Source organism: Podarcis vaucheri (genome assembly GCF_965113315.1).
Source record: "Podarcis vaucheri genome assembly, chromosome: 1".
Lineage (NCBI taxonomy): Eukaryota > Metazoa > Chordata > Lepidosauria > Squamata > Lacertidae > Podarcis > Podarcis vaucheri.
Window position 1 is genome coordinate 64,570,898 of NC_138759.1, and position 19,032 is coordinate 64,589,929.

At 41.9% G+C, this 19,032-nt stretch overlaps 1 long non-coding RNA gene across 2 annotated transcripts in view; it reads right to left on the reverse strand.

The window, feature by feature from the left end:
* Positions 1-2,709: 2,709 nt before the first annotated feature.
* LOC309527373 overlaps positions 2,710-19,032 on the reverse strand; it is a 37,845-nt gene continuing 21,522 nt past the window's right edge. The window contains exons 2-3 of one of the 2 annotated variants that reach the window (XR_014217201.1): positions 14,329-14,396; positions 2,710-3,481 (exon numbers count right to left, since the gene is read on the reverse strand). This is a non-coding gene — a long non-coding RNA (uncharacterized lncRNA). Of the gene's footprint in view, positions 3,482-7,288; positions 7,395-14,328; positions 14,397-19,032 lie in introns of those variants that run through there. The other variant, XR_014217202.1, reaches the window with a different exon arrangement.

Genomic DNA, 19,032 nt, shown 5'->3' on the forward strand with positions numbered 1-19,032 from the left:
AACTATCCAACCTCTGTTTAAAAACTTCCAGTGAAGGAGAGCCCACCACCTTCCAAGATCTATTCTTACACTGTCCAACAGCTCTTACCACCAGAAGGTTCTTCCTGATGTCTAGTCAGAATCTTCTTTCTTGTAACTTGAATCCTTTAGTTCGGGCTCTACCCTCCGGAGCAAGAAAAATCAAGCCTGCTCCATCTTCCATGTGTCAGCTCTTTCGATAACTGTAATGTGTATGGGTTGCTCGTGTGTAAGTTGCCGCCTCTCCAGGCTTTGTTGCCTTGCTAAACCTTTCAGTCTGGGCAGCCCTTCACTTCATGGCTGCCTCAGTCGCTAGCAGAATCTGTCAGTGGGCGTTTCTTAAATCTTTTCCAACATAAAAGTTGTTTGACACCCAGTCTCCTCCTACTCTCTCTGTGCGGAAGTCTTCTGCGCAGGGTGGGCGTGGGTAGCGGAGGACCCGTGCTCTCCCCGCTGGTGTCCGGTGAAGAGTCCTGGAGCCCTCTCGCCGATTCCCCCATCTGCCCCCCTTTATCCCTGGTGTTGCGCTGATTTGCTTCCCCATCTGCGGAGCTGCCTCTCTCCCTGCTGGGCCCTTCTCCAGCATCATTTGAGAGCCTTCCCTCCGCCTCAGGCTCCGATGTCAGTTCCCTGACAATAACTATCATAGCTCATCTTATCCAAGCTCAACATACCCAGCTCCCTCAACTGTTCCTCGTAAGGCTTGGCTCCCAGACCCTTGATCATATTGTTCACTCTCTTCTGCACACATCAATATCCTTCTTGAAATGTGGTGCCCAGAACTGGACACAGTACTCAAGGTGTTGCCTGACCGAGGCAGAATAATAATAATAATAATAATAATAATAATAATAATAATAATAATAATTTAGACCCCGCCCTCCTCAGTCAGGATGGCTAAAATCAAAGTAAAAAAGTAAAGGGACCCCTGACCAAAGTATGATACATTAAAAACATAAATCAAACAATCAATTAAAATACATCTTAAAATCAAATTTGGAGCAGATTATAACTATAGGGGATGAGGAACACCAAATGCTTACTAGGCCCAACTGTTTGTGCTGGTCATATATGAAAGGGTTAGGGAGGCCACTTACACACTGGGTCTTAGAACAAAAAAAGGGGGGTCAGACTGGGCCCCGGCCAAAGGCCTGTCGGAACAGCTCCATCTTGCAGGCCCTGCAGAAAGATGTCAAATCCCACAGGAACCTGGTCTCTTGTGACAGAATGTTCCACCAGGCCGGGGCCAGGGCCAAAAAGCCCCTGGCTCTGGTCGAACCCAGTCTAACCTCCTTGAGGCCTGGGATCTCCAAGATGTTATTGTTTGTGGACTGTAAGGTCCTCCACAGAGCATACCAGGAAAGGCAAACCCATAAGTACGAGGGTCCTAGGCCTTATAGGACTTTAAATAATAGAGTGGTACTATTACTTCCCTTGACCTGGATACCTGATGCAGCCTAGAACTGCATTAGCATTTTTTTGCTGCTGTATCACACTCTTGATTTATGTTAAGCTTGTGGTCTACTAAGACCCCCTAGATCCTTTTCACCTGCACTGCTGTCAGTCCAGGTGTCCCCATCCTATATTTGTGCTTCTGATCTTTCCTAAGTGTATAACCTTACATTTGTCCCTATTGAAATTAATTTTGTTAATTTGGACCTAGTTCTATACTCTGTTGAGATCATTCTGAATCCTGATTCTATCTTCTGAGGTATTCGCTATCCTTCCTAGTTTGGTGTCATCTGCAAATTTGATGAGCATGCCCTCAATTCTTTCATCCAAGTCATTTATAAAGATATTGAACAAAACCAGACCCAGGAAAGAACCCTACAGCAGCCTGCTTGGCACTTTTCTCCAGGATGATGAGGAACCATTAGGAAGTACTCTTTGGGTTCGGTCAGTCAAATAGGGTTATTTAAAACGTCTTTGCACATTTCATAATCTCATATGTGAACAAATTATAAGTATGCTTTGACTTTGAGGCAGAGGTCTACAATAGATACTCATGAGCAAGAGTGGAACTCCTCATATACACAAGAGTAGGTATGGGACTACTGGTATGAGTTTGGTCTGCAACTCCCATGTGACCGCCCATTTGCAACTGAAAATATAGACCAATCAACGGCAAGCCAATCTTAAATAATGTTAGTCAAATTCAATTAAACTCAAACTTCTTGCAGCTGTATCCTTTTACTAAATTCCAAGCTACTTGGATTAGTCAGGCTTAGCAGTGTCCAAAAAGTCAAGGTGCAACACCTTGTAAATATTAAGCAAAATTATTTCTTTTTGAGTATCACTGCAGGGTATGTGGCTTGAATTACAAATTGATACCTTTGCTGTGTTACGGGTTGATGGTGTACATAACCAGTTTCTGTAAGGTCAGGAATATATGAATATTTGTTACTTTCAACTCACATCTTTCAATATTATATGCATTCAGATATTAAATTATAGCTGCAGATAGAGTATATAATTGACTAATAGTCATTTGATGTGAAGTTGTACTTTGGGCAAAGACATTGTCCTTTGGTTGATTGTATGAGACAGTGGGGGGCTGACATATGAACATCATAATCTAAGAGCCTGATAGTTCAGACTAATGGCCTGCAACATTCCTTTAGAAATCATACTGGAACAAATCTAATCATTAGAGTAGATTTATTGGTTTTACGTTCAAACTGAAGCAAGGATTCTCAGCTAGTAAAGCCTTGTTGATTTTCCAGAGTCGTTACATACACTGTTTTCTTATCTTCTGCAGGCTGTGTGCTCTGCAGACATTTTAAGTACTGTAATTAATATTTAGAATTTACACCCTGAGTCAGAACCTCCAGTCAGCATTTTCACATATTTTCTATTGACCTTAGTAGGAGTTGGGTACTTTGGAAGATAAGAAGATGGGTGATCTTTTCCGAGTACTAAAGGACTGATTTGCAGCCAATGGGCAATCCAGCCTTTGGAAATACTTACGCTGGCTGATACACAGGGAATTATATTATATTAGTAGGAAAACCACAAACTCAGAAAAATGCTCCAAAAATGCAGTTAGTTAATCCATGGCAGTTATGACAGAGGATGGGGAATGAGGCTCTGGGAAGCATGTGGCCCTCCAGATGTTGTTGGACTCAAACTCCTCTCATCGCTAAGAATTAGCCATGCTGGTTGGAACTGATGTGAACTTAAGTCCGGCAACCTCTGGAGGACCACAAGTTCCTCCTGCCCAGTTTAACTTAGACCTGAACGTTGCTGATGCCTTTCTCAGAGGTAGATAGTATCACAATTGCACAAGTTTTCCAAAATGCCTCTTGGAACTCGAAATGAGCCTCGAGAGAGAGACTGTGCATGTAGTTGACACCGTTTTCTTGGAAGAGCGTGTGCCTGAGTGTTCCAGATGTCAATCTTGTTATCCGGAGGATTAAGATGGAAATTCTCTCTCTTGATACAACATGCCACAACATTTACAGGTCTGAAATGAGAACAAGTAGAATCCTCGTTAAATAATGTAGCATCAAGAACTAAGTCCGCAGTCCTAAACTAGGAGTAAGTTGCACTGAACACAATGGGATTTATTTCTGAGTAAACAAGCACAGGATTGATCATGTTCTCCATTATAAGACTTCTGAAACATATATATATAAATTGTTGTTTATCCCACCTTTCAACCACAATATCTCTGAGGTAGCATGCAAATCAAAGAATTTCTAACATGCAAAATTTCAAATTAAACCACAATTTAAAGATCTACTGGGCAAAGATGGGTATGAGGGCAGCAGTCATTAACTATGCCTGAATGCCTGGCAAAAGACTAAAGAGCTTTTACAGGGCACCTGATGAATCAGTCTGGGAAAGGAGTTTATAACCTGCAGGCAGCCCACCTCAGTTCTAAAGTGGAATCACAAAGACCAGGTCCTTCCCTAAAGATCTTAACAAATGGACAAGTTTATAAGCGTGGGCAATCTTCCAGGTAGCCTGGCCCCCCCAGATCATTTATTCCTTTTTAGGTCTAAACCAGGACTTTCAACTGTTTCTGGAAACGAGCTGGCAATCACTGCAAACCTTTAAACACTGGTGAAATATATTCCCATCTACCCATCCCATTTTACGGATGAACTGTTGTAATCTGATCAGTTGAAACTTCCAGTCGGTCTTCAAAGGCTGCCCTAGATCTAACACACTAGAGCAGTCTATTCTAGATTCTATGGGAACAAGGTTGAAAAATGAGGTGTGCCTACAAATGTAAAGCATGAAAGCAATGAACAGGTGTTGAAGAACTTTATATAATGTGCATTATGCACATCTTGGCTATGAGTCCTAGAAGAAATGCTCCCTGCCTTGCAGACCTTTTTCTTCCTGGCCTTGGGAGGGCAGGACCCTGACTGACTGAGGTTGGGGAACAGAATCTTGGTCTGAGTATTGTTTAGGGGGTTAGGGTTGTTGCTGTTATTGATGTTATTTTTTCATATCTTTATTTTGTATCTTATTATTTAGATAGAATTTTTTCCATTTGGTTGTGCACTTTTTGATGCTTTGTATCTTGCTAATGATACTTTCGTTATGCCTGTAGTTATGTTGTTTTTTGTATGTTGTAAGCAGCCTTGAGCATGGTTTTAATTGTAGAAATGTGGCATACAAATAAAATGATTGATTGATGCACATTGAAAAAGATTTGTGATGATGAAGAAGAAGAAGAAGAAGAAGAAGAAGAAGAAGAAGAAGAAGAAGAAGAGTAGTAGTAGTAGTAGTAGTAGTAGTAGTAGTTTGGATTTGATATCCCGATTTATCACTACCCAAAGGAGTCTCAAAGCGGCTAACATTCTCCTTTCCCTTCCTCCCCCACAACAAACACTCTGAGGTGAGTGGGGCTGAGAGACTTCAAAGAAGTGTGACTGGCCCAAGGTCACCCAGCAGCTGCATGTGGAGGAGCGGAGACGCGGACCCAGTTCCCCAGATTACGAGACTACCGCTCTTAACCACTACATCACACTGGCTCTCCTGGGTCATCCCTTGGGGTCCCTTCCAACTCTAGAATTTTATGATTCTACGACTGCTCTGCAAAATAAATACTATGTATTCAGTGGACTACTATGGAGGTGGGAAGCAGTCAGATCTCCCATTTTTAGCAAAGCGGTATGGCTTGACAGAAGCTACTGGTGATCTTGCTGAAAGTCATCATTACAGGGATCAGTTTTGTCCATTTGTCCATCCTTCCCAGGCTTGAAATGCTAACTTAGATTCTGAGCATGCTCAGATCAAGGCAAGCTCCTTTAGCCCACACCCAGAAATGATCAAACCCATTTCTTGCTGATATTCTTGCCAATTGCTGCAAAATCATGCCACCATTCAGAAGTTGTGCAAAAAAGAGAGAGAGAGAGTTAGAGACACCCTCTCAGGACTGCATCTACCGGGAGGTCACCATGGTCTTTGTGTGTTCCCAGTGTGTTCTGGCTGCCACATTCAGGTGCTTGGCTTGAAAGATGCATATGCAGAGGGAAGGCAAATTAAATTATTGCATATGCGGTGGGGGCAGCACACATCACCCCACAATGGAAGCAGATTTGTTTTCTTAACACAATTAACACTCTGCATGGGAAGGAAATCTAGTATTCATTGCTAGTTTGAATTAATAGCTCTAGAGCTGATAGGAGGGTTACCTGCCTGGTCTGTTTCATGTTTTCTTAATGGAAAATGGGCTATCTAACAACTCGGTTCTTCTTTCATGGGTTTTGGTCATAAAGGAAGTTAGCATTCGAAACGTAGCTTGGCTGATCAAACAAGAACGAGTGGGAAAGCTCCTTGGCAGGATCTCTATAGGAACTTGGCTTCCATACAGTGAAAATACACTGCAGATGTATAAATTATGAAAGCTGGGACAGTGCTGGTCAAAATCTTCCATGCTGGAGTCATGTGGGAAAGAGAGTCTAGACATCCTAGATTAACTTATTTCTTTTACACTTGTGCAATCTAGACGCTGCGTAACGAAACAAAACCAGCAAAGTGCACAGATGTAACACTATGTCACCAAATGTCCCTATGTGAGCACCATAGTCAGTCTGCAGGTGGTGGTGAGGGAGAGACTTGTAGGAAATATCCTGATGTCCATATGTTTATTATCATTATAATTAACCAGTTGATACTGGGACGCATGGAGAAGAAAACCCTTTTTTTTAGGACTCACAGCCCATGCTTTTAGATGTCCTTAATGCTTTTAAATGTTCAGTTGTTTTCACATGTGGCTTTGTTTTAGTTTTGCCACTTTGGTGTTAACCACCCAATGTGCCTATGGGAAGAAGGGTGGGGTAGAAATGTACTAAAATAAAATAATGATCCTTTGTATGTCTACTCAGACGTAAGCCTTACTGAGTTAATCTATTATTTTTCTGCATTTCTGTACAGTGCAGTTTCATTTAAGTAATAAATCTGTGTAACCCCTAATGAAAGAACATATGGTGATCCCTGTTGGACCAGATGAAAAGTCCATCTAGTCCGATGTCCTGTTTCCTCACAGCAGCCAACAGGGCAACCAACAAACTGGGCATGAAGGCAATAGCCCTCCTCCTTCTTCCCGGCAACCAGTACTGTGAGGCTGACTCCCACACTGCAACCTGCATTCCATTAAGGTCATCAATCAATGGATCATCCATCTTCATTGCTCTTAGACAGTCCAGAAATGCTTTACCAACTTGCCAGTGAACCTTTTGTCTTCCAGGCCAGACATCCAGCCAGACATTTTGCAACCAAGGCACACATGAAAATGTTGTTGTGAAAGGGAAACAACATCAGTCTTTGTGTAATTCTGCAGAAGAGTGTTATATTTCAACAGCCTTGGCCTCATCCAATTCTGAATGTCAACAGTTGGTTTTCTGTTTGGTTTCTGTTTTCTTAAATGAAGATCCTTGGTGGCAGATCAACACAGAGTCATAGGGAGATGCCTTATAGTGAGTTGGGCCATTGGTCCATCTACCTCAGTATTGTCTACACTTACTGGCAGAGGTTTCAGGCATGGAATCTGTGGGAATGTTGAGGAAAGTAGGAGTAGATATATTGATTAAATATTATCCCTCCTCACTCCCGCTAGTGAGCAAGCAGCAGAGCACATTCCCTTGCAGATTGCTGGAAGCAAGTTGATGGATTCGTTAGAATCATTTAAGCTAAGCTATCCAGTCTGGCTTGTCCAGTCTGGATTGTTCCTGGTAAGTTTCCCCTTTTATTTCCCTCTTAAAATAATAATAGCACGACAGTCTTGTTTAAAAGTAAGGGTAAAGTTGACTTACATTCAGTTCACAGTAATATTCTGAAGGCAGATTTCAATTTGTGGTTACAGTTACATTTGTAGAGAAAAGAAGTCTGAACTACGCCTCCGACCTTGTGGCTTACATCCTCTGTAAGGATGAGCTGTGTACTGCTGGCAAAGAGCCAAAGAGAGGCAAAGAGCAAAAGAGGAAGATGGCTGCGTGACTAGCCCTTTTTCAGGATCTGCTAGGGTCACATCCATCTACCTGGTCGCACACAGGAGGAGGAGGCTCCAGAGCAGGTATGACAGGAAGTCCTCCCTGTCTGGAGCAACATTCCCCTGTGTGTCCACTCTAGGCAACAGGAAGTGTTGTATTTGACTGCTTCAGTGATGATACACCCCACAGAATCTTTATCAGCCAGGGACTGAACCCAGGACTTTTGGTATGCAAAGCAGGTGCTCTACCATGGAGCTATGAATCCACTCATCAGAGGGTAACTAACCATTTGCAAAAGAAAACAGACTTCCCACACCAACGGGTGGTGAACTTGTTGCAACTCATGGACTGGCTTAGGCCTGCCAACCCATTGTCGGTGGCCAACCTGACCTCGACTTAACTTAGGGGAGTTGCCTCTTCTTCCTCTTGCCCACCATTGAAACCAGGTCAGAGTGCTCCAGATACAGGATGGATTGCTCCCATTGCAGTGCTGGGCTGTGATGGAGACAAAATCCCTATCTCGGCTCTTCAGAGACTGACCTCTAACGATATAGAGCAATTCCCCCTCACTGTGCCTCTGCTAATAGACAGACGAGCATATCCGCCAGTTTATGTAGATGCCTAAGAGTGAAAGCAGGTGCGGGGTAGTTGTTCCCCCTTCAGTGATTCCTGCTTTCACTTAGAACAGGCCCCCTGTTGGTGTGTGGCCCTCAAGACAGTTGGCTTACAGCAAGCACAGCCCTTCAGGCTGAAAAAGCCTAGCCGCTCCTGCTCTGATAGTTGTGGAAGAGCACATTTCCACGGGCACAGCTTGAATGGCAGGGGTGCTCACAATGGCATTCCCTTCCATTTGCACAATTATTAAGGATCCAGGGACCTTGTTCTCTTTTGCATTTGATCATTGGTGAGAAAGGATTGCAGTCTGCTGAATGCTGTGATGGCACCATAAAAATACAGTGGTACATCCGGTTGCGAATGGGATCCGTTCCGGAGCCCGGTTTGCAACATGAGCAGAACGCAACCCGCATCTGCGCGTGTGCGGGTTGCAATTTTTTCCACGAAACCTGGAAGTGACCATTTCCAGTACTTCTGGGTTGTCGCGGGATACAACCTGAAAAGACGTAACCTGAACCAAACATAACAAGAGGTATGACTGTATTGGGGCAGAGGGCACAAAAGAGGTAAGCTTTGTCCCACATGTCAGATTTCTTAAAAAGAGATAGAAGTATATTTTATGTTAGCATGCCCATTTTAAATAGATTTTCTCTGATAGCCCTGACAACTTTGCAGGGACCAGAGCAGCCTCGTCATCAGTGATGCCAGCTTGCTTAACCCTCCCTTCATCTTCATGTCTTAGCTTTATTTTCATTCCATACAAAGAAGGCCAATTCATGGGTTTCTCTGATTGATTTTTTTTGGGAATTGATTTGAAGTACTTGGTTTGTAGCAAAGCAACCTGCACCACATATTCAACTATAATATTTTAAGATATATCCAGGTAAAGGAATCAGAAGGACATGAATTTATTCCCTGAATGGAAGGAGCATGGATTCAATTCATATGGCTGTATTAGGGAAGAGAGACGAGGGGGAACACTGTCTTATTAAAAAAGTTTCTGCAGTACAACGCCTAGCTTGTTGGCTGGAGATCAGCTTCGTTTTGTTTATATTCGCACATCCTGAAACTGCTCAAACCCAGACCCTCTGGCTGCTAGGTACAGCTTTCACCTGGCACAGAATTTTTAAAATACCAGAGTCTGAACAAGGACAGGATCCAACGGTCCAGCATTAAAAAGATCTCTTGTCAGGTGGTGCACAAGACAGTTGCAGCTTGAAACACACATGTGTGCATACCACACACATACCATTTGAAGCAATGTGCCCTAAATGCAAAAGAAATTGAATCTGCAACAAAATGCTGCAGCATGGAGTTGTCCTGTCCAAGGTGCCAGTAAGCCAACCATACCCACATCCATACAGTGGTACCTCGGGTTACCTATGCTTCAGGTTACATACGCTTCAGGTTACAGACTCCGCTAACCCAGAAATATTACCTCAGGTTAAGAACTTTGCTTCAGGATGAGAACAGAAATTGTGCTCCAGCGGCACAGCAGCAGCGGGAGGCCCCATTAGCTAAAGTGGTGCTTCAGGTTAAGAACAGTTTCAGGTTAAGAACGGACCTCCGGAACAAATTAAGTACTTAACCCGAGGCACCACTGTATTATTCTGTTCCATTCCTATTACCCTCGCTCTGGTTTTCCTTCCTTTCCTCAGCATTCCGTGTGTGTGTGTGTGTGCATACACATATATACACATACATAGTGTACATACCATTGACTCCATCTATGCAGTTTCTTCATACACATGCAGCACAGAACGGTGGTGTCTTTATGGTATGTGGTTCATATACACACATAAAGAACCTGAGACTACAATGGAGGGATTCACGGCATTAACCCCCCAAAGGGGTCTTGTTTTTCCCATAGCCTCTGCCTTGGATTGAAACAGAAATCAAGCATTGTTCTCTCTCCCTCTGCTTTCTCCCTTGCTGCTTTACTCCTAGCCCACATCAATCCAACTCTCTGCTCTCAAGTCTGGCTTTCTCTTTCTAACTGCCCGTGAGTTGGGCACCACTTATTTGTCACCTCACACAAATCCACTTTCTTTATTCCCCTTTTCATGATAATATTTATTAAGTTTTCATTTTTCAACCAAACATTTATAACATATCTTTTCAACACCTATAATTTGAGACTTTCAAGCCTCAAACTTCCCTCCACCCCCCAAAACCGACTTTCTATCTTCTTTTCATCATTTCCTTGCATTTCCAATTCCCCCATCTACCTATTTTCATTCCTTAAAATTCCTTCTCATTGTAGATAAGTTTCTATTTCTAATCTGCAAAAACCTTTAAATCAGTCCTGTTAGTGTTGTCAGAGATTTACAATGTTCTTTCAAATATAAAATAAATTTGCTCCAGTCTTTTTCAAACAGTCATGGATTTTCTCAGACGGTTTTGCCAGTTCTGCGTCTTCAGTCGATCTTAGTTTGCCATTCTTCTACTGTTGGAATTTCTTGCTGCTTCCATTTCTGGGCTAAAATAATTCTTGCCACCATTGTGGCATAAAGAAATATATTATAATCCTTCTTAGAGATTTCATCACCTAATATGCCCAGCAAAAAAGCTTCTGGTTTCTTTTGAAAAGTATTCTTAAATATTTTCTTCATCTCATTATATATCATATCCCAATAAATTTTTACCTTAGGACAAGTCCACCACATATGGTAGAAATTCCCTTCTTTTTCTTTACATTTCCAACATAGATGTCAGGCTGGAGCCAGCAAGCGAACAGCAGCAGCTGCCAGACTTGGATGGCAGCCCAGGGGACGAAATGAGGTCAGAGGAAAGGACAGGGAGGAATTCGCAGCCCAGGGAAACACAGGACGTAGCAGACAATAGCTTGTCCAATCCAGTTTGCAAACCTCTCAGCATGCAAGAACGCAGAAGAGAACGTACAAGAAAAGGGAAAATTGACATCACAGAAGCGACGGAAGAGATTTGTTTTCACTCGCTGTTTCTGGAGGAAGAGGAACAACACTGAGGATTTGTTGAGTCATCATCAGGGTAGCCATAAGTCATGGGGGCAGAGAGCTCTGGACAAGTGGCATGTTTTTTCTGGAAGAAAATCAACTTTTAATTGACTGTGCATGTACGCGTCTTGCTGCCTCTACATTAGATTGTCACTTATCCTATACATTTCTGCTAATTTTGTTCCCCTTAATGGCTCATCACCCAGGCAATCACCTCACCAGGAAGCTCACCTGGCGATTCCAAGAATTAAAAGGGGCCTAGGAATTCAGCCTAATTCCTTTGCCCAAAAAACCTCATAACAATATCAAGTACTGCTGCGATGCTTTGCAGATCCATCTCAGTGAGATTCATACAGAAGCAGGCACCCTTAAAATGATCCTATGCACTGAAAACTACAGTCAGTATTTGATTAAATCTGTTTTCAGTTTCCATGTGAAACTAGATGGCAAATAAGCAGAGAAAACTTATTTTGTTGAATTCGTAGATGTCTCACTCCAGAAATATGTATTAAGATGGTGTGCTTTGATGGATTGTATATTGCTCTGGTGGCATTTGGAAAGCAGAACTGCAACTCATTCCGGACTGTGGGTCTGTTGGCTTTTGCAAACCACAAACTTCAAAATATGCTTTTCCTTATTTATCTTACATGGATTCTTGGATTATTATAATAGCATCCTGTTAGAGTGGTGCCAGTGTGAACCCTTTGTATTAGAAACACAATACATGACACTTTTATACACAGCCAGCTTAATCATGAGGCAGGCTAAAAGTCTGAGGGTGCGATTTAGGGCAATGATTTGGGACATTTCTCCACAAAGCTTAGAGTGCTATGGACATTTGAGTGCTGTCTTTGAGCTAGCTGACAAAGGGAAGATACTAGGAAAACATAGGTGGGGGAACAGGAGAAATTGAATTTAGTTCATATTTAAAGGTGAACCTATCTAGTGCACACTTTAGGGCTACTCTTTGAATTCACACTTTTCTGAATTTCACAATTGGGTGGACAACTGTTTGCATACCCTCCAACATTCTTCTGATGAAAATCAGGATGCATTTACTTTGGTGCTGCGCTGCCCTGCGAGTTAGCTGGCTTGCACGGCACCCAAAGATACCTGTCTTTTGGTGTTGTGCTCTTGTGAATGCAAATGTGTGTGGCAGGGGTGGGGAGCCAACAATTACCATAATGCTGATTATATTTGCTGGACTGCTTTCCATTCTAGAAATGGGATGAATAACCAGCCACTGGCAATGTCTGCTTCCATTTCTGTTGCTGTCGAAATTCTCCAACATCCCTAGAGAGCATGTCCAGCTGACCAGGTCCATTTGCCTTGCACTGTGTGGTGCCATGGCTGCCGTGGCACAATCCTCTACTTGTATCCCAACAACCAAAGCAAGTGTAGGAATGAGATCTCCAATAAAATTAAATTTACTGTCTTGGCACCATTTCACGGTGCCTTGGGACATTAAACAAGCCCTGAATTGGCAAACTAGACTTGTGATGATTTCCCACTTCATAGCAATTAGGTGTTTTGAGAAGTACAATGTCTTAGAGCTGTTAAGCCTTGTTAAACACAAAGTTGCGTCGGTGAGCCAAAAAAGGGCATCTGTGCATATGTTTAGCCCCATTGACATCAATGGAAACAAACCAAATTAAGTGCAAAATAACTTATGGATCACTCGCTGACAAGAGGCAATTGCAGGTGACCTTTCACTGTGTTCCTATCGGCACATAATCTGAAAATAACAAGCATATTTATTCTGCAGGAGGTGAGCTGATTCAAACTGATGTCAAATTACTGACTCGGACAACACAAATGGGTACATTTGTGAGCTGGATAGGGAAGGTTATAGGAGCTATAGAAAAGATGGCATCAGTCCTGTCTCCCACCAGAACCCCCATGCACAGGACCCAAAGGTATGTGTAGTAGGCACACAAAGCTGCCATATTGCTGAAGCTAAGCAATCTCTGCCTGATCAGTGCTTGTACAGGTGACTGCCTAGGATCAACAGGTGCATTGCTTTGGGTTCCACAATAGAAGAATACCTGTAGTGGGATATGAATGGAAGGAAATAAATGAAACCATTTCCCAAGCATTCCCCAAAACTTTTCTGCCTTCATGAACACCAGCAAAACTTTTCAAGGTGCCTCATATGGTACCATGTTCTGAATTAAAGGCCTCGACGTGACATCCTTTGGCCATGTTCATGTTCATGGGGCTAAACATATGCACTGTTGTGTTTATCTGTGATTTAGATAGAAAATTATGAAGGCGGTTCAGCTAAAGGGCTACAGCTTCCCCCCTCCCTGTTATAGTTCATCCTGTACAGAGGATCTAATGGCCCATTTGAGAAGGTGGGACCTCTAAGCAGCCTGAGAACAACACTATGCTGCCTAGGCAGGTATTGTAACACACAGTTCAGTGGCTCACCACAAAGGACAGCCAGCTGCATGCAAACTGGAAGGTTCTGTTTGAGTCCTGGCACAATTGCTCCTTTCTGTAGATCATCTCTGACATCCTGGAAACTGCAGAAGGGAAACTACTCCGTTACTAGGAAGGGATGGAGACAACTGCTACCATTGTGTGTCTTTTCAAAATTTAGCACTGAAGCATTTCATTAAGATTCCTCGACCAAATAAGCCACATAAAAGATACAGTTCACTTCATATTTGACACCAGGGAGATAATTTGCTTGAACGACCATTCTCATGGCCAGTTGAAGCTTTTAAAGGGTTTTCACTAAACAATGCATGTCTGATGCAATGCAGACATGAAAAGTTATTTCACAACGAGTATTTGGCAGTAAATGTTTATTTAAAGCTATGTATAGCTGTTTTGCATGCCAGATCTTCCGAAGGCAATTGGGAAAGTGAAGTCATTGTATAAGCAAGTTGACAAGAATCCATTCCTATAAGTTCTACAGCTGTATCAGGATTAAAAAATAATCAGATGAGACCAGTACATTAGTTTTTGCTTTAATTAAATACATATTTCACTAAACCGTGACATGCATAATTCACAAAACTATGAATAAACTCAGTGGAGGGGTGCCAAAATTGCCAAGTTGCCAGTTTCAAAGAAACAGGGACAAAATTGAAGGTCTCACCTTCTCTGGTAACTTTTTTCTTCGCTTTATAGCAACAACAGCATGTTTTTCTTATCAGCTCTGAAATGTACCAAGGCACACAGAAGTCCTTTTGGTTTTTGTAATTACAACCTGTTTTTACAAACCCTGTGGATTTTTCAGCCGTCGTAAAAAATTAATGCTATCTTACGTTTGTGGAAACTTGCCGTCGTTCCTTGGGATGTTTATGGCTAAGGTATAAGCTTGCTTCATTGGCTCCTGAAAGAATGGTTTGTTATTTATTACTAAGAAAGGCAACAAACTCTATTAATATTGTAGAACTGACAGGAAAATATTTTTCTGCCTGCCACACTGGTCTCTCCCCTACCCTTTCTTGTTCCTTGTTTTCTCTCCATAATCAGATGTGAGCATGCATTTTAGAACAACAAAACAAAACAAAAAAATCAGTCAGGGGCTGGGTTTCACCAGAGACAGGCTTAATTAACAATCTTTGCATAAAAGTTTAGCTTCACTGAGTTCTAATTTGTGATGAAATACTAGCTAGGCTGGCCTAATTGTCACTGTGAGCTTGTAAAGCTAAGCACTGGCAAGACCTCATTTGGGGCATGACCCTCAGTTCTAGAAACCATAATTAAATAGAGGTGCTAATAAATTAAAAATGAGCATGAAAACAGGTTTTAAAATGTAAAGGGAAGTCTTCTTTCTGCACAAAACTGCTCCATTATGGGGAAGCCTTGCTCCTCTTTTCTCTTGCTTTCTGAGAAATCTTGCTCATAGGTTTTTCCCTGCTTTTGCACACACTGTACGAACCTGCTCTTCACGCCTAGCTGACCACAACTACAGAACCTGATTACATTGTTACATGATATAATCAATCATTAGTAACAGACATCCTAAGCTCATGGAAAACAAACTGTACTTGCTCTCCATGCCTAGCTGACCATAACTATAGAACCCGATTGTTATATTGTTTGTGCCAATTAATCCCTAGTTACAATTCAATTAGGAGGCTTCATGCCTGTCTAGTTCTAGCTCCGATTCTCAGCCTTCTCTCCATCAATGATAAATGATCACATGTAATCCCCACCTTTCAGATGTAATTCCCGCCTTAGTACTTATGTTAACCAATTACAAGTTTCTGTGTGTATGTATCAACCAATCAACCACAGGCCCACCTGGGGCAATGCTTGCAATATTCAATAAAATAGGCTCTCAGGGCCCGCCCTGAGAGACGCCTAGCTACACCTGCCTCTCTCGTCTCCCGTGATTTTTCATTTCTACAAAAATGGAATAATGAGCCTAGGGGGCAGATAATAGGAGGGGGAAAGGCTGAGAGAGTTTTGCTCAGAAAGTAAAATAAAATATGGGGACGATTTTGTAAAGTCTTTAGCTATAATAGGGTGCCTTGATAAAGAAAAAGAAGAATAAGCAATGTGTTGGCTTATTTTATTTATCATATTAGCATCCTATCTCATCCTTCCTTGGAGTTCTGAGCAGGCTTCATGGAACTACTCCTCACGCCCAATTATTCATTTTACCATCATACTGACACGGGCTGCATACATATCATTCTCTTAAAACACATTTCCTTCCCACCCCTAGTTTATCCCCCTCCCAAGCTACGATTCTCAGTACCCTTAACAAACTACAGTTCTCAAGACTGTAAACACAGCCTTAGTATGTTTTATTCAGAAAGAGTAAGAGGAGGGGCAGGGTCACCAAACAGAAGTCCTACATTAGGAGCCTGCAGTTACTCTACGTCTACATAATGTTTATAAAACAGAGTGTGTTACCATCTTTTTATTGTTTAGGGATCCCAGCACTTGAACCAGAAACTAAGGGCTTGAACTAGGTGAGATGCTATTAGTGAGTACATGACTGGTCTATTCATAGTTAACAGAAGGGGGGGGGGCAATCTAGATTGACAGGTCAGGATCCAGGAATATTCCTCCTTAACAATAATTCTGTGATTGTTCCCATTTTACAGATGGGATAATGAGCCTGAAATGTATGAGGCAACATAATAATCCTGTCTGCACTATCCTAAACTGGAACTTGAACCCAAGTCACACATAGGGAAAAGGTGTGTAGATTACATGGTAGATTACATGTTTTGCATGCATAAGGTCTGAGATTCAATCCTGGGTATTTCCATGTAGGGAAATTTATTTTCTTTCTGCCTGAAACCCCGGAGAGTCAGTGCCAGGCAGTGTCAACAGAACTAAGCTAGATATGCCCATGGTCTAATTCAGTAATAGGGAACTTCATTCCAGGTCTGCCCTATTTTTATCTGTGGGGCTAGTTGATGTGCCATTTAAAACTGACAGAAACTCCAGTGCCTTATTTAAGTGTAGGTAGAAACCACCCAGAGAGAGTAATTTGCATGCAGTAAAGTTTACAACGGCCTCTTCAGACAATCTCTTTTTGAAGCTTCCATTGTAATAGCAGTAACGTTGTTTAAAGTAAATGGGAATTTTGCCAAGGCTAACATTTCATGATTGAGGCATGAGATATCCACATTCATAGCCAATATAACAGTGACCACGTCTATAAAATACTTTCCATAGAGGTCGGTGTAAAGACTTCCTTTTTTCCAAATTTATAGGCAGGGTGTTAGGAAAAACCAAAATTTCCATATATAAACTGTAGAAAGTTTGTAAAATTTACCAAAGCAGAACACACACATGCACATGGCCTGGTAAGCAGCCAAAATGATTATTTTCCTAGTGGGTGCCCATCTCCATGCATAGCTATGGTCTATCCCTGCCGCCCTCCAATGGCTTAACTAAGGATTGCCTCCAAATCCATCATCAGTTCATAGAATCATAGAATCATAGAGTTGGAATAGACCACAAGGGCCATCGAGTCCAACCCCCTGCCAAGCAGGAAACACCATCAGAGCACTCCTGACATATGGCTGTCAAGCCTCTGCTTAAAGACCTCCAAAGAAGGAGACTGCACCGCACTCCTTGGCAGCAAATTCCAAATGAATGAATCACAGTATATTTCTTCCAGCAGCTTTTCTGATCACTAAGGCCTGGTTTGAATGGTTCTTTGGGAGCTGCATGTACAACATTTTTTTGTCACCAAAGCTGCTTAAGGATCTTCTCCACACCCACTCTCCATGCCTGATATTCTCCATGTATTACAGTTCTTTCCTTTCCATGGATTCGAGATAGCATTGTGGAGAGTGCTGATCACTTGCCACATGGGCAAAAGTTATTCGGTGTTTGAATTCAGTGTTAATCTTATCATTCATTTATTTAATTTATTGCCTGCCCATCATCATAAGGTCCCAGTGATATTAATATGCTATGAGTTTAGGTGAATCACAATGAATTAATAATACATTTGAGATGGCTTCTGTGAAGAAATGTGCATAATTATTTTGTTGGAAGCTTTTTTTACCTCAGTGGAGGGTACTCTGTACAGAAGACAACTGTATTAACTGGTGGGCTACACAGATTGTGAGGTGCTGGTTGCTATCATCAGTATGTCCAAACCATCTAAATAGTAAATATAGTACTTTCCAAAACATTGACTGTGTGTTGCTATGGAATAAATAAAGCCAGCTGTGCCTATCTGTCCTACTTTGCCTTTAGATATACTAGTCACCCAGAAAGGAAGCAGAAATCGATGTGATTCATTAAAATCCCTCACAATACATAATTTGCCATTATCCAAAGGTTTAAAGGCTCAAGTTGTATTCAGGTGTTCACTGCCATGCAAACATTCTAAGGTCCTACTGACTTTAGTGTGGGAGTTTTAAACAGATGCCTAGCTCTTATAATGAAATCAACAGGACATAAAAATGTTGACATTTGGGCTGAATTCAGCCCATAGATTCCTGAAATACAGGACCGTATTAAAGCATGGTCAGAGACAATGCTAGAAGCAGCTTTTAAGTCCATTATATGGGTCTCTCCAGCCTTATAGAGAATACAGCACAAACCTCTACCAGAATGGATTAATGCTAGAGGGTGATAACTCTCCAGGTAATTGATTATGATGCAAATACGGGCATCTTGAGCAAAAACAGATCTCCATTTGATGGTATCCTTTATATAGTTTAGGAGCCAAACTTTTAAACATTTCCAATTTCTGCTGAAGTATGCAATTTTCATTTTCTCAAAAAAGATTACGGTCCTTGTTGTTTCATCCACTCATGGATTATTATTGGATGTGAGATCACATAAACAGTCATGGTATTCTCCCTCCATCATTAGTAACCACGAAAACAAAAAACCATAAATCAACTGAGTCAGCGCAATCAGGCCCAATGTTTCACAGAGCAGATTTGGTGCATGAACAGATGCACAACCTCCATGCATATTTTGACAGATGCTGTAAATAATACCAAACACAATAAAGCCAGGAATCTTCTCTCCCCCCCCCCCTTTGATGGCATCAGATAAACTGGCCTGCTGTTGTTTGTGAGAAATATAAAATAAGCACTTGAAAAGCAGGTAGGCTCCACTCAAGCACAACACATGTGCCCCATATGTTCAATTTTACAGCACTGTTTTTTGCACAAAGTGGGATTCTTTTTCCTTTCCTCGGACCATTTGGAAAAACATGGCATCATTTTTAAAAAGCAGACTCAACATATTACCAATAAAACAGCTAAACTTTGTGATGCAGTTCCACCCCTATTTCCTGAGTAAAGGCAGGACTGCAAAAGAAAACGTGCTGGAGGGTAGAAATGCTGAGAAGCAATTAGTGCGGATGATCTGTTCCTTCAGTCTCATAGGATTCACAGGAGTAATGGCCACAAGATGGACTCCTAACATTGGGCTTATAAAAAAAATGTCTAGATTGCAGATAGAAAAGAGTTTTCTTCCTGAAAACTCAGGGTCATACAATAAAGATGAGAGATTCGGGACAGACAAAATGA